General features: G+C 44.0%; 1 protein-coding gene across 3 annotated transcripts in view; it reads right to left on the reverse strand.

The window, feature by feature from the left end:
* Positions 1-1,598: 1,598 nt before the first annotated feature.
* LOC147443070 (tRNA synthetase class I (I, L, M and V) family protein) overlaps positions 1,599-14,147 on the reverse strand; it is a 75,381-nt gene continuing 62,832 nt past the window's right edge. For 2 of the 3 annotated variants that reach the window (XM_086528998.1, XM_086528999.1), the window contains one exon: positions 1,599-3,242. The gene's annotated coding sequence lies outside the window, so the exon portion shown is untranslated. The remainder of the gene's footprint in view (positions 3,243-14,147) is intronic. The other variant, XR_015190225.1, reaches the window with a different exon arrangement.

Here is a 14,147-nt window from a genome sequence, read left to right on the forward strand (position 1 = left end):
CGTAGAGCTAGCAGGGCCCGCTAGCATTGCATCGGCATTCGGTGGTCTCATGTATGAGATGTTGATCTTGAGACCAGATATCGCAGCTGCAGTGGGAGCATTTGTAGTTGGGGTTGTCAGTCGTTTGTTGACTGATGATGGCATACTGCACGAGGGAGATATGCAGGTATTGCGAACATACTTGCAGTACGTGTGCGGTACGTCTGGTGGTGTATGGACTTACACGGGAGCAGGACAGCCGGATGCACACGATCACAGCCAGCCAGTGGGCATCGGTTGAGAGCGGTTTTCTCTCACCTTTTGTAGTCTTTAGACTAGGTTCTCTTGCTTAAAGGCACAGTCGCCTTTAAGTGGGAGGTTGTTGGGGTATAGGCGTCTGTGCCTTGCCCGGCCGCCCAGAGTCTGGGCGCCCACTGACTTGTATACCTTATACATAACATAAGTGTATAGGGGGTTGCTCACTCTTTGAGTCTCTCCACCCATATCTGTGTGTCGTGTGTCTCCTTCTCTCTCTCACTCTCCGTCTGTGGTGCTCCCCGATCCCCTTCAGAGGAGAGAGAGAGAGAGAGAGAGAGAGAGAGAGAGAGAGAGAGAGAGAGGGAGCCGACATACAGATGCAAAGGCAAGATTTGTTTTTTTTTCAATTATACGATAGGATCCGTGGAGCAAGTCACGTGGACGCTGAAGTGGTTACGAGAGGATCGTAGTGTGTTCACTGGGTCGATGGAGGTTCGAATCCAAAAAATAACTCTTTTGGAACGGTAGTGAGGCATTGACTTGAGAGGAGAGAGAAGGAATCTTAGAGAGTATTATCTTAGGAAGTAATGAATAAAATAAAAGTAGAGAGAGTAAGGGTGTGTGCTCCTTGCCGCACTGTCGAAGCAAGGGAATTGCCTAACACTGTGTGCGAGCCACAGACGGCTCCAAGCACACAACTAGCTTAACTAGTAAGCTCAAAGAAAGCGATGGTGTGTCACTCACCGCTCTATGCTTGCTTCGTGGAGGATTCCTTGCTGCGAAGAAGAAGGAGCCGCCGCTTCGCAGCGCTCAACCGCTTCATCGCCGCCGTGCCGTCGTCGCAATGCTCGATCGCCCACACTCTCTCTCTCTTTCTCTCTCTCTCTCATACACACACACACACAAGGAGGTGAAGAAGAAGAAGATGGAGATGGAGATGGAGCAAGAGCACTCTTCTATTGCACAAATGAGAGAATAAGTGAATTTTAGGTTTAGTTGGCTTTTATATGAGCTCACCCCATTCACACTTGGGCGCCCATGCTTAGCCAACTAATCCCTTGAATGTCCCAGTTGGAGTGCGCCTCTCATCGGCGATCACTCTTACCCTTTTCCTATTGGTCCGACAAGCCCGGTACCTGACTCTACCAAATACATAATACACGTCCGTCGTAGGTGATGGGGTGTCAGTGAGCCGTGAGGATTAACATGCCCCCCTTCTTGATGTAGATTCCGTCCTCGGAAGCTATTGAGTTGAAGCTCGTTCGTCGAGGTGGAAGAGCATTTGAGATGAATGTCCTTAGCCTTCTTCAGTCACTGCAAAATCAAACAACATTGGCACAATAATTGCATTCTCATAAGTGATTAAAAAGCATATGCAGTTTTAGGTAGACAAATTGATTGATAAAAGAATTTCAAACAATTTGTCAGCAATGAACATTAAATTGCAATGTAATCAAATGCATAAACAGATGTAAAGGTAAAAAATTAAACAAGTCTGGGGTCGCTAATTTGACGGTCGAAAGGCACTAGAGATCGAATATTAATACCATGGGTAAGCTTCTTAATTTTCTGTGGTCAATTAAGTTGTTTAATCGCGAGAGCCAAGTATTCATGTTTGAGGGCTGACTAGAGGCTATATCTAGAAGACCTTGTAGTTAAGCTACCATAAAAGGAATTTCTCATGAAATCATCGCCTGACTGATTACTTTTTCTTTGACCCCCCAAATTCTTTTCATAGTGATTCAATTTTGATGTGTGTGCTTATTTTGTATGCCTTGAGTTTTTTGCTTTTCAAGAAAAAGCCCCCATACTGGGAACCTCTAGGGCTCTAGTACCATAGGCGATACATGTGAGTGAAGTACCCAATCAAGCTGAGATTTCTCTTCGAGCTTAAGATTTTACAATGTGGCACTTTGATTTTTTGTTTGTTCATTTTCATCATTTTAATTTTGTAACTTTGGGGGGTCATATAAGAGTGATACACCTCCCCAGGCTCATCACACTAGTAAACTCCCTTTATAATACTTAAGCTAAAGGTCAATAGGGTCAAGCCCACTAGAAAACCCTAGTATATTTCACACAATGCTGCCTAAATCGGATTAAGAACCTAAGTAACCATTAATTATTAGGAAGGCATTTCCCACGGTATTAAGAGAAGATCTCTAACACCTAACTTGGTCAAACTAGCTTAGTCGGACTTGCTTGATGTTTAAACCTAGACAAGGGATTATGACAAAAAAGACATTGAATTAAATGTTTGATACTAAGCAAATGTGCTGGATATCATGCTACCAATCACAATCAAAGCAGACAATCATAGATGCAAAAAAGATAAGGGACAATGCTAATGGACAAGAAACACCTGTTTGTGTTGATGGTGGCGCTTGATCTGAAGTGTGAACGAGAGAAAGGTTCCATGAAGGTCCAAATCCTATCAATAGCAACACGCTCCTGTACACACTAGGAAACAAAAGGAATACCTCCAGGAGGCACATTAATGGGAAAAGGTACCAACACTTATTGAACACAACAAAAAACATAAGGAACCCTAACCTAATTAGTTGCACTCCCCCTAGAGAGTCAAGGGAATAGGATATTGTAGAGGTTGGTGGGAAACCCTAAGGCTAAACCCCTATCCTCGTCGTCGAGATAAACAAAGTCATCATCCATGAGACCATATGTGCCATCTGTGTAGTCCTGTAAATTTTCTTCTTCATCATAGGTGCCCATGTTTACTAAGAAGGTCACTAGACGCCTATAGTCATCTTGGTCAAAAGGGTAGGCTTGTGCAATGGGAGAAACGCTCTCTACTAAGTATGGATCAGACGTGGTCAAGAGACATACGAGCCATTCTAACTCCTCAAAATTCCTCTCACATGCTAGCGTACCTATCAAATCCCATTCACATGCAAGCACTGGAAAGACCATGTGAAATATTTGTGAAAAGTAACGAGGGTACCTCTCACCCAAGGCAGGAGTGGATGACTCTAGCGTACTAGCCATATCTGTACACACAAATAGATGATGGTTAGAGTGCAAATATTACAAGGGTCGTGTTCTTGTGCATAATTTGTTTTTATGATTTTGTGTTATGGCTCTTGCTTTTTTACTTTTTTATCTCGTTTTTGTGAGTATAAGGCTTTATATATACATTCCCTAAGATTGGAGATTAAGAGGTCAGGGAGAAAGGTTGAGAGGGAAGCAAGTGAATGATGACTGTCAGCAAACACTCCCCCCTTCCTTGGGTAGATCATACCGTTTGAAATGAGCTCGTCACCCTTTGAAACCAATCGTTCCAGTTGGTAATAGGTGAGGATTTTTGCCAGTAGTTTTCTATTACCCTAGGTGCCTCGTCAAGTTGCAAGGGTGGTAAGGTACTCTCCCAGGATCGAACTTGAAGTGGTTCATCAGGTGATTCTTGAACATTGGGAGGTGTGGATTCTTTTGTAGCCTCATGGAGGTCCACTACTATAGATGGAGGCTGTGTAGAAGCTTTTACCTCTATGGATGTATTACATGATGAGCTAGAAGCTTCATGGAACTCCCCCCTTCCTGAGCTAGGTGGAATAAATTGGTTTTGCCTTGGAGCCCAAACTAGCTCTGGACTAGGTGTGTAGCATTCTGTGATATTTCCCTTCCCACGGTCTACCATTGGCTTTAGCGTTACACTGTTTGACTCATATGAGTTTGTTGTCGATAGGGAAGGACACATTTTACGTTTAGGTACCCAAATTTGCTCATTTCCATCATAGTAGCCTTGGGCTTCTAATAGTCGTTTTGGAATCCATCGTGATTTGGTCTTGAATCTCCTAGAGCGCACTCTTGGTTCTCTAGGGAAATTTTTTCTTGAAATGGATGGGAGGGTTGAGGTAGTTGGAAGTAAGGCCTTGGGGACCCATTGATATGTACTCTTAGGTCGTGCAGGTTGAGTACTTTCAATATTACTGCTTGCTGCAACTACAGATGTTGAAGTGCTAGGTTCATGGGTAGCCGGCAAAGACGAGTTAACCACCTTGGCTTGTGAATGTTGGCTATCCTTCAACTTTGCTAGAGTTTGCAACGTAGGTGACTTTGCTTGAATGATAGGGGTAAGAGTCGGTGGTTGCGTCGTGACACTACCAGTATCCCAATCAATAGTGCATTTGGTTGCCAACATCCACCTGCGTCCCATGTTTACGTTGCCTTCCATAGCTCCCGCGGGCACGACTAGAAACCTCTGCACTATGCTTCCATTGTCATAGACAACAGGGGTCTGAAGGACTCCAAGAATAGCAGTTTTCTTTTTATTAATGCCCTTGACTTGCATCGTACTGGGGGATAGGGTCGGTTTCCCTAATTGACACCAAACTCCATAGGACAACAAATTGTGTTTAGCTCCCGTATCTAATAAGGCATTGTATAGTACTTTCCCATAGGGGCTATTTAGCTCAATTGGGTATCGTAGGGGTGGCTCAGATTCTAATGAGTCGTCATCTGTGTCCTCGAAAAATGCTTGCGTGATTCCCAGATTAGCCTCTCATTGGCGTCTAAGACGTTGTTGTCCTTCTCGAGCCTCAACTCTTGCTTGGATTTTTTAAAGCTCTGCTTGTTCCTTGGCAGCCTTCTTTTGATGGATGGCTTGCAACTCTTCCTGGCTTAGAGGATCATAATATCTTTTGAATTTACTCCCATTAAGGAATCCAATGGTTTCAACTCCATCTAGAGTCTCCACACGAATGGTACCTTGCGGGGTAATTTCACACACTCGATATGGTCCCTTACCAGCGTATTTCAATTTCTTCTTTTCATTACGTACCCCGTACATAAGAACTTTTTCACCAACCTTGATGTCTTTATCCTTTAAATGGCTATCAAACCACTTCTTTCTCCTATCCTTCTCCACTAGAGCATTTCGCACAGCTAATTGCCTCTCTTCATCGAGCCTTTCCAGGATATATAATCGCTCCACTAAGGGGTTACCATCCCAACCTTCTTAAGAAGCTACTCGAAGACTAGTAATGACAAACTCCCATGGCATAACTGCTTCCTGGACATACACCATTTTAAACGGTGTGCAATTAATAGCAACTTTATACGCAGTACGATAAGCCCATAAAGCTGATGTAAGCTTTAGGTCCCAATCAGTGCGATGAGTCTCGACTGTCTTTGTCAAAATGGAGATGAGAGTTTTGTTGGTACTCTCAGCTTGGCCATTTGCTTGGGGATAATAGGGTGTAGACTTGTGGTGAGATATCATGAAGTTTATTGTGAGTTCTTTTATTACTTCATTTATAAAATGAGTTCCATTGTCACTCACAAGTTCAAAGGGACATCCAAAACGTGTGATAATGTTCTCAAAGAGGAACTTAGCTGTTGTTTTTGCATCCGCCTTTCGTGTTGCTTTTGCTTCAGTCCATTTGGTTACATAGTCGGTAGCCACAATGATATATCGTGATTGCGTGTTACGTGCAGCCGGACTAATCGGTCCTACAAAGTCTAAGCCCCACTTTTCAAATGGTTGGGTTACCTTGATGGGATGTAGAGGCATCCTATCCCTTCTTTGTGGCTTGTTGAAGCGTTGGCATTCATCACATCCCTTTGCAAAAAGTGATGCATACTTAAACAGAGTGGGCCACCAATAGCCTGACTGTAAGATCTTTCGGGCAGTCAACTTTCCTGAAAAGTGACCACCAGCTACGCCCATGTGTGCCTTTTGTAGAATATATAAATACTCAGCCTCGCGGGCATAGCGTCTAAGAACATCATCTTTTCCTCTCTTATAGAGAGTTCCCGCCAGTAAGCAATGGGGTTCGGATTCCTTGATTAATTTTTGAGCTATATCTTCTCGCAGCTCTTTGGGTGGAAAACCACTAACTAAGAAGTTAACAATCTTTTCACTCCATTCAGGCATTGTCTCAACAATGAACAAAGGAGTATCAGGCAATTCATCATCAACCACCGTAGGAGCTTCGCCATTAGAGATACGAGATAAATGATCCGCCATGACATGTTTTCTCCCAGGCCTCACAACAACGGTGAAGTCAAACTCAAGAAGAATTAACAACCATCGTGTAATTCGACCTGTGGAACACGCCTTGTTTACCAAATATAGCAATGCTTAATGATCCACATAAAACACAAACTTGGTAGCAAGAAGGTAATAGCGAAATTTCTTTACTGCGTAAATCATAGCTAGACCTTCGCGCTCTGTAGTAGTGTAGTTCATCTCGGCATCATTTAATTGGCGACTTGCAAAGCTAATAGGGTAGTCCAATTTATGTTCTCCTGGTTGAGTTAGAACACACCCAATAGCAAAGTTTGATGCATCAATATGCACATGAAAAGGTACATTCCAATCAGGTGTTCGCAGGATTGGAGCACTTGTTAGGGCCTTCATTAATAACTCATAAGATTGATGACATTCCTCCGTCCAGTGAAACTCGATAAGAAGCTTGTACAATGGACGCGCTATCTTGGCAAAGTTTAAAATAAACCTTCGATAATAACCAACATGGCCCATAAATCTTTGAACTCCTTTATAGTTCGTAGGTGGTCGCAAATCGGCAATGGCTTTAATCTTACTCTCATTTGTCGATATCCCGTTCTTGAACACTATATGCCCTAGAATGACTCCATGCTTAACCCAAAATTGGCATTTGAAAGGGTTCAATGAGATGCGATAAAATCTGCACCTTTCAAATATTTTTCATAGATATAACAAATGCTTCTCCCAAGAAGAATAAACACAAAGGTCGTCTAGGAAAGCTTCACAAAACTCCCTTAGAAATTCTTTAAACGCGGTGTTTATTGATCGTTGGAATGTAGCAGGGGCATTTGTTAAGCCAAAAGCCATAACACGAAATGCAAACACTCCAAACTCTGTGATAAAAGCAGTTTTAGCTTGGTCCTCTAATGCAATTGTGATTTGATTGTAACCAGAGTACCCATCTAAAAAGCTATAAGCTTCCTTGCCCGCAACTCTTTCAAGCACATGTTCTGAATATGGCAAGGGATAATGATCTCTCCTAATAGCTGCATTCACTTTCTTGAGGTCCACGCACACTCTTAGTTTCCCTTTTTTTTTTGGCACAATGACTATTGGAGAAACCCATTCTGAGTGCTCAATAGGGTATATGAATCCACATTGGATAAGTTTTTCAATCTCCTCTTGTACAATTTTGGCGTACTTAGGATTCATTGGATAGGGTCGTTGGTGGACGGGTTTAGCAGTGTTGATCATGGGAAATGTATGTTGCACCACAGAAGGTGGAACGCCCTTCATGTCATGACATGTCTAAGCAAAGATATCCTTGTATTCCTTGAGGAGCTCCTTATGTACAGCCTCTTCAGTTTCGGTAAGGTCTTGAGCAATAAATACTGGTTTAGACTCCTCACTTGGTTCTGCTAATTCTATCTCTTTAACTACCTCTGGACCATCATAGACTCCCCTGCTTCCATTGGTAGGTATTCGTTGGGCTTTGGCATACACAACCTTTCGCTCCCCTGTGGTATAAGATTTAAAATGTTCAGAAGCCGTATGTAAGTCAGCAGGCTCTTGTCCTGACAGAGACCTTTCTTTTAGTTCTGCCTCCTTTTGTTATTGAGCTAACTCTCGGTTTTGACGTCTTCCTATAGTTAGACTCAATTTCGGCTCTGTAACCTCCAATTGAGCGAGGTCAATGGGTCGCAGGCTGCACCACATGACACTTTGGAGATGTTCACCCCAATTGTCTACTAGCTTTCGATGAGCATCACATGCCCCTAGATAGCTAAGCCATTCTGGAGTAGAGCTTTTCTTGTTTATCCTAGCTCTCACATTTGCTCGATATCGTCGTCTCTTATATGAACTTTGTTTCTTGTTAAGGTTTTGATTTTGGTAAATGTTTGAACTCGACTCGCCGTATAGGTCTTCGCTTGTATCTTCTTCACTCTCATATAAATTACCATAGATGGTCGTACTAGGCCTTGAGTGTTCAGTTTCTATACTTGGTTCACTCGATCTTTTCCTCAGGTTCTGAATCCATTTCTCCCTGAGATTCCGTTTCTGATGTGTATTGGCCTGAAGCATTTGAGGAATCATCGGTTTCACTCTCAGGTAGGTGTGCCTCTTTCTTATCATCGGATGTTACATGCGCTACATCTAACATGTTTACTGGTGCAATGTGTGGTATCTCTTCCCCATCTGGTGTTACCCAGGTTGTCCCTCTAGCTCCCCATGTATCTATAGTTGCCGCTAGGTGTACCCAATCGACATTGTCTGACTCAGCCATTCCGGGTAGGATATCCATATAAGGAGAGTTCTCTCCAATATCCCTGTCTTCGTTACATGTGTAACAATACTGTAATGGAGCTGAGTGAATTATTGTGTCTGATCGATTATCAATGATGAATTTATTTCCTAGAGGATGCGTTCGACCACTTAAAAGATCAACTCGAATGACAGAGTCTTGGAATTGTAAGTAGACGTGGTTTTTGGACCAGTCATGCACCATTTTTGCTTCCCTCATGAATGGACACCCTAAGATCATCTCAAATGACATAGGATGCTTGGAAAAATCCATAACAATGAAAGTCTGCCTTACCTTGTGTCCCAAGACCTTGATTCTGAGATCCTTTAGCATTCCAATAGGCGTAACAATAGATCCATTAGCCATTTTTACCACTACGCTTGTGGCTTCAAGGTGAGGTCGCCCCATAGACTCCCAACAACTCTTTGTCACCATGCTGACTCCCGCACCACCGTCAAGGACCCCCTTTACAGTTAATCCTTTAGTAGTGATTGGTAGAGTAGCATTAGATTCATCACCTTCAAAGTATTGCCCCAACTTGTTAACGGGTACTTCAATTACAGATTCATGTCCCGCTAGGTCAGATGGTGGTGGTAAATGTTCCTCATCATTCATGACCGAGTCAGGTTTTTTCATATGTGCAAACTGTGGTAATTCGGCCTATAATTCTCCATTGAGGAAGGCTCGAAGAGCCGAGACTAGCTCGGGGTCTTTATATAGTTTGGACATGATGGTGGTTCTAACTTCTGAAGACATGAAATCCATCAATTTGGCAACATTTAATGGCATCTTGTGGGACGTAGGACCCTGACAAGAGAATGGTGAAGATGGAATCTCCACTTCCTCAAGGGGGTCGGGAATTCCCTCATCAAACATTCTCTCTAGTAGGAAAGGTGTGTGTCCACTTTCAGATGTCCTACCCTCACTCTCTTCCCGAATGATACTGGGTATAGCTAACGGTCTGTAGTTCTTGTGAGGTTGAACTTGTGTGGGAAACACTGTGTCCGACATCTAGATATGTTTGGGTTCAGGTTCTAATGTTCGTTGAGTTTCTTCCACCAAACCACTCAGTTGTTGGACTCATTCAATTTCCACTGTTGGGTTTGGATAGGTTCATATCTTTCTCTTGCAATCCTCATTTTTTGTCTTTCGTGGCTTATCTTGGGGGTTCGCAACTGGGTGGTTTAACTTTGAATACTCTTTTGGTGTTCGTCGTAATTCCCTCTCGTGATCCTCCTCACTGGCTTTTTCCTTTGTAGCAATAGTTTTGGTCTCCGTGGTCTCTATCGAATCTGAGTCATCCTCAGGGTCATTCATATACACGGGATCCTCTCCGGTCCCTATGTTAGTCTTTGAACTAGGTTTTGAGCTAGAAGCATTAAGGGATTTCTTTCTTCGTGTTTTCTTCTTTCTCGCTCGGCCAATGGATGCAACATCTCTCTCTTCGAGGATGTAATTTTGCTTTTGGAGCATCGACCGTGTGAGTGCATTCATTGGTGCTATGTTTATAGTTGGTGGTGTCCCGTCAACAATCTCTATTATGTTCAATGGTGTGATTTTCGGTGCGTTTGGATTGTTAGGACACTGCGCGATCAAATGATCTATGCCACAACGATTACAAGTGAGTATTGGCATTGCCAATGCACTCCCTTGACTTGTTTGCATTAGTGCAGCATTCTTTTGCATTCTAATGGGGCACTCAGCTACTGGATGTGGTCCACCACATTCGTAGCATTGCAGAGGTGGTCTCCTGGCAAAACTATTAATGTTTTGGCCTCTTGCTGCTAGCGCAGTAGCTTGATATACCGGTTTGATTTGTCCCCAATGGTCTTCCATATAGTACATGGGACACTCCTCAAGCATGTCGACTCCATAGGTGATACTAGAGTCTATGTCCTCTTCGCAATCTACATAAGTACTAGATGACTCGCAACCTATTTGGTTCATAGGTGTAACTCTTGGATGAGGGGGTTGGGGTCCTAGCACTGGAGGTGGCAACGGTGTGGTTTGGACCACATTTTGGGTTCTAGGGACCATGTGCTGTAATGGCAACTGTTGCTCCATGGGTGGGGTTGGCATCAATGCAGGAACTCGAGGTGAGTCTGCCCAAGCTATAGGCGGTCTATTTTCCATGATGCGTTTAAGCATTAGGCAATCCTTCGCTTGATGGCCATACCTACCACACGCGTTACAAGTCCCGTTAAACTTTACTCTGAAAGTAGGGCATTCACTCGTAGTATGTGGGCCCAAGCAGATTGAGCACCATTGTTGCTCCCTTCTTGGATACATATGAGTGTTTTGTGGAGCACGATTACCCCTAAGGCTTTCTTGGATGGCCTTGGTGAGATCTGCCAAAGTCATCTCCGATATCGTTTGCTCTTTCACGATTGGCTTTATCTTCCTTGGCTCATGCCCTGACGCTTGCGAGCTACTAGACTTCGGCTCGGCAGACACTCTTTCTCTTGCAATCATTAAATTATCCTCCAATTGGATTGCATTCATGGTGACTGCTTCCCAAGTAGTGATACCTCTAATGACTAGGCCATTATAGATACTTTCATGTCGTAGTCCCCTAATGAATCTATCGAGCAATTGGTTGTTGTTGAATCGCTCGTTTGGATTGCATCGAGAATTCAAATTCTTTAGGCGACTGATGAAGTCTCTCACAGATTCACCTTCTTCTCGTTCGGCTTTCTGGAGCTGAGAGGCTACACCCCAAAGTACTCCCTCTCGTATGTGCTCTTTCAAGAACAATCTCCTGAGAGTAGAGTAGATCGTTTTGTCTTCTAGTCTTAAGGTTCTATACCAATCTCCAGCCTTTCCGCTTAGGGTCAAACTCAAAGCCTTACACTTATGTAGCTCATTGTGCTCTTCCAAGGAATCGCACACATGTTCAAAGACTTCCATATGCTTTCTAGCATCTCCGTCTCCACTGAATTTCTGTGTGAGCTTAGCTACTTGAACTGCCTTGCTCCTAGGCTCTCTATGAGGTGCACTACGCATGTTTTCCGCAATAGAGTGACCGATAGTTTGAGCAAATGCTGCCAAATCTCCTATTTGAGCAGGTATAATGGGTGTATGTGCTCCTGGAACCACATGTGAGATGGGAGTTGGCCTTGGCCGTGGCATACGTGCGGCTCTTGGGTCCCATATTTCGTATGGATGTGTACCAGACGGTGGTCCAAAGTTTACAGGCGTGGCCCTAGGCATAGGGGGTGCCTGATATGGCATGTTATTATTAAATGGCATGGCTCCACTTGTATAAGAGCTTGGATAATGCCATTGTGGATTGTAAGCTCTTGGAATAATCGGAGGTGTAGGAGCTACATGAGGCTGAGGTACGACAGGTGCACATGATTGATACATACATGTAAGTATAGTTGGAGGCACTCTGCTACTAGGCATCGGCGCAGTGTTAACAAATGAACTCCATGGTGTACTTCTTGTCATGCTCACCACTAGGATATGCATGGTAGCAGTAGTGTCATTAAGAGAAAGATGAGCTAGATCTGGGAAGGTAAAGCTGTCACTTGTAGGCTCAGATTGTACTGAGGCTCCTGGCGAAACAACATATGGAGGATCAATGGGGCTCACTGAGGGAGTCTCCATTTGTGATAGGGTTGGTTGGTTGGCCTTTCCCGTATCCAAGAATCTCATTAGGCTTGTTGAACGTATGTTGATCCCTGTGTTCTGTTTCTAACTCGACAATCCTATGGAGGACATCACAGACTTTCTGTTGTTGCTCATCTATGCTAGTAGCACCCGATGTGGATTGTAGAACATCTAACCAACCCACATGATAGGTGTGTCCTGTGTACCGATCAGTTAAAGCTTCTGCTTGTAGGTCATACTCCCAATTTTCGTTTAGGAATATCCAATCTAGGGGCCTGGCGTGCTGGAGGTTTCCCTCGAAGTGGAAGCATTATTGCTCCCCATCGCTTGCCCCTCCATGACTGCTACCTTGGGAGCACTCGGTTGCTCAGCTGGCATGATTGTTGTCATAGGAGCCTTTGATTTCAGGGCTCGACTTTGTTCTAGCCTTCGTAGGTTCTCAATTTCCCTCTCCCTTGTTGCTTGCATATAGCGTTCATTCTCTTGTACTTTGGCAAGACTCCTACCATCGGGTAGTAAAACCTCAGAGGGAGATAGTCTTAAAGGATCTGGAGGTGCAGTGGATGGAACATTCACATGCACACTCTCAAGAAGCATAGGGTCTATTTTAGGCATGAATGACGAATTTACTTCCCCAGTCCCTTCATTTATTTCATTAACCGCATGTTCGGAGCGAGTAGCTCTACTAAGGGTGTCTTTTAAGCGGCTAAACACGCTGGACCCGGGCCGTGGGCCCATGGCATGCATGTCTTGACTTGAACTATCAGGGTTTGGTGTAGGATACCCCTCCATGACTTCGTAGTCAGAGGAAGAATCACTAGACACGATATGAGGATCTTGGGTCGCGCTACCTTGAGTCCCGGCCGAAGGTTCAGAACCTAGGGTGGAGGAATAATGGGTGCCCGCGTAAATGGAGGCACTACCAATATGCTCGTGCTCTAACACTCGTCCAGAGCGTAGGTTCATATGACTTGGATTCCTTAGAAGTGTCAGTGAGTGCCCGTGAAGGCTGCTCACCTAGTAATTTTGGGTGTTTTGCAACCCAAGTCTTTTCTTATTTATTTATTTTTTGATTTTTTGGTCCTTTTTTTTCTGACCCAGCTATAGAATAGAACGTATGATAGCTCAAAACGAGCGTCTAGGTCAGAGGGATGTGCCGTGCTCTACAGCCCTTCGTTTGGTCACTTTATGCCCTCGGAATCCCTAAAACTGTCAATTTCTAGTAGGGAACTAGGCCCAAATTAGAAAGTCTAAGGGTGTAAGTGGGAAGAGAAGGGAGGAGAGTGGAGGACTTGCCCCACATGCTCTCATTCCCTCTTGAGGGGGTAGGGTATATATATAAGAGTGAGTCTAGTATATATCATAAGACTGAGAACTGAGGCCTGGGCCTGGGCTTGGGCTTGGGCTTGGGCTTGGGGAAATGATCCTGATCCCGATTAAAATTTTAGTGTAGCCCCCCAGTCACTCACGCTTAAATATTTTCGGGTTTTTAAAAAAAAAAAGGCGACGACCGCGCGCGGTTTAGGTGACCCTTTCTTGGCCACACACACTGTCAACACATACCTAACCTCTCTATCAACAGCTCACAGATAGCTCACTACCATATCTACCTACTAACAGGGACGATCGCGCGCAGTTTAGGTGACCCTTTCTTGGCCACACACACTGTCAACACCTACCTAACCTCTTTGTCAACAGCTCACTACCTTATCTACCTACTAACAGTGCTGCTAACCACTAACTAATCTGTTAACCACTCTGTTAACTGCTTACTGACAGTGAGCTAACTGTCCACCTACTTCCTCTCTCACTACCTTACTGTGCAAAGACTGTGTGCAGGCAAACCTTGACAGAAAACTGTGTACAGACTGTGTGCAAACAGAAATTGGTAACTGTCTACCTACTTATTCATTCACTGCGAACAAGCTAACGACTACTAATTGTGCAAAGACTGTGTGCAAACAGAAAACACAGCATTATGCAGAAATCATAGAACTTGCAGACAATACAAAAATTAACAACTTGTAGAAA

Source organism: Adiantum capillus-veneris, chromosome 14, assembly GCF_014529385.1.
Source record: "Adiantum capillus-veneris isolate H3 chromosome 14, ASM1452938v2, whole genome shotgun sequence".
Classification (NCBI taxonomy): Eukaryota; Viridiplantae; Streptophyta; class Polypodiopsida; order Polypodiales; family Pteridaceae; genus Adiantum; species Adiantum capillus-veneris.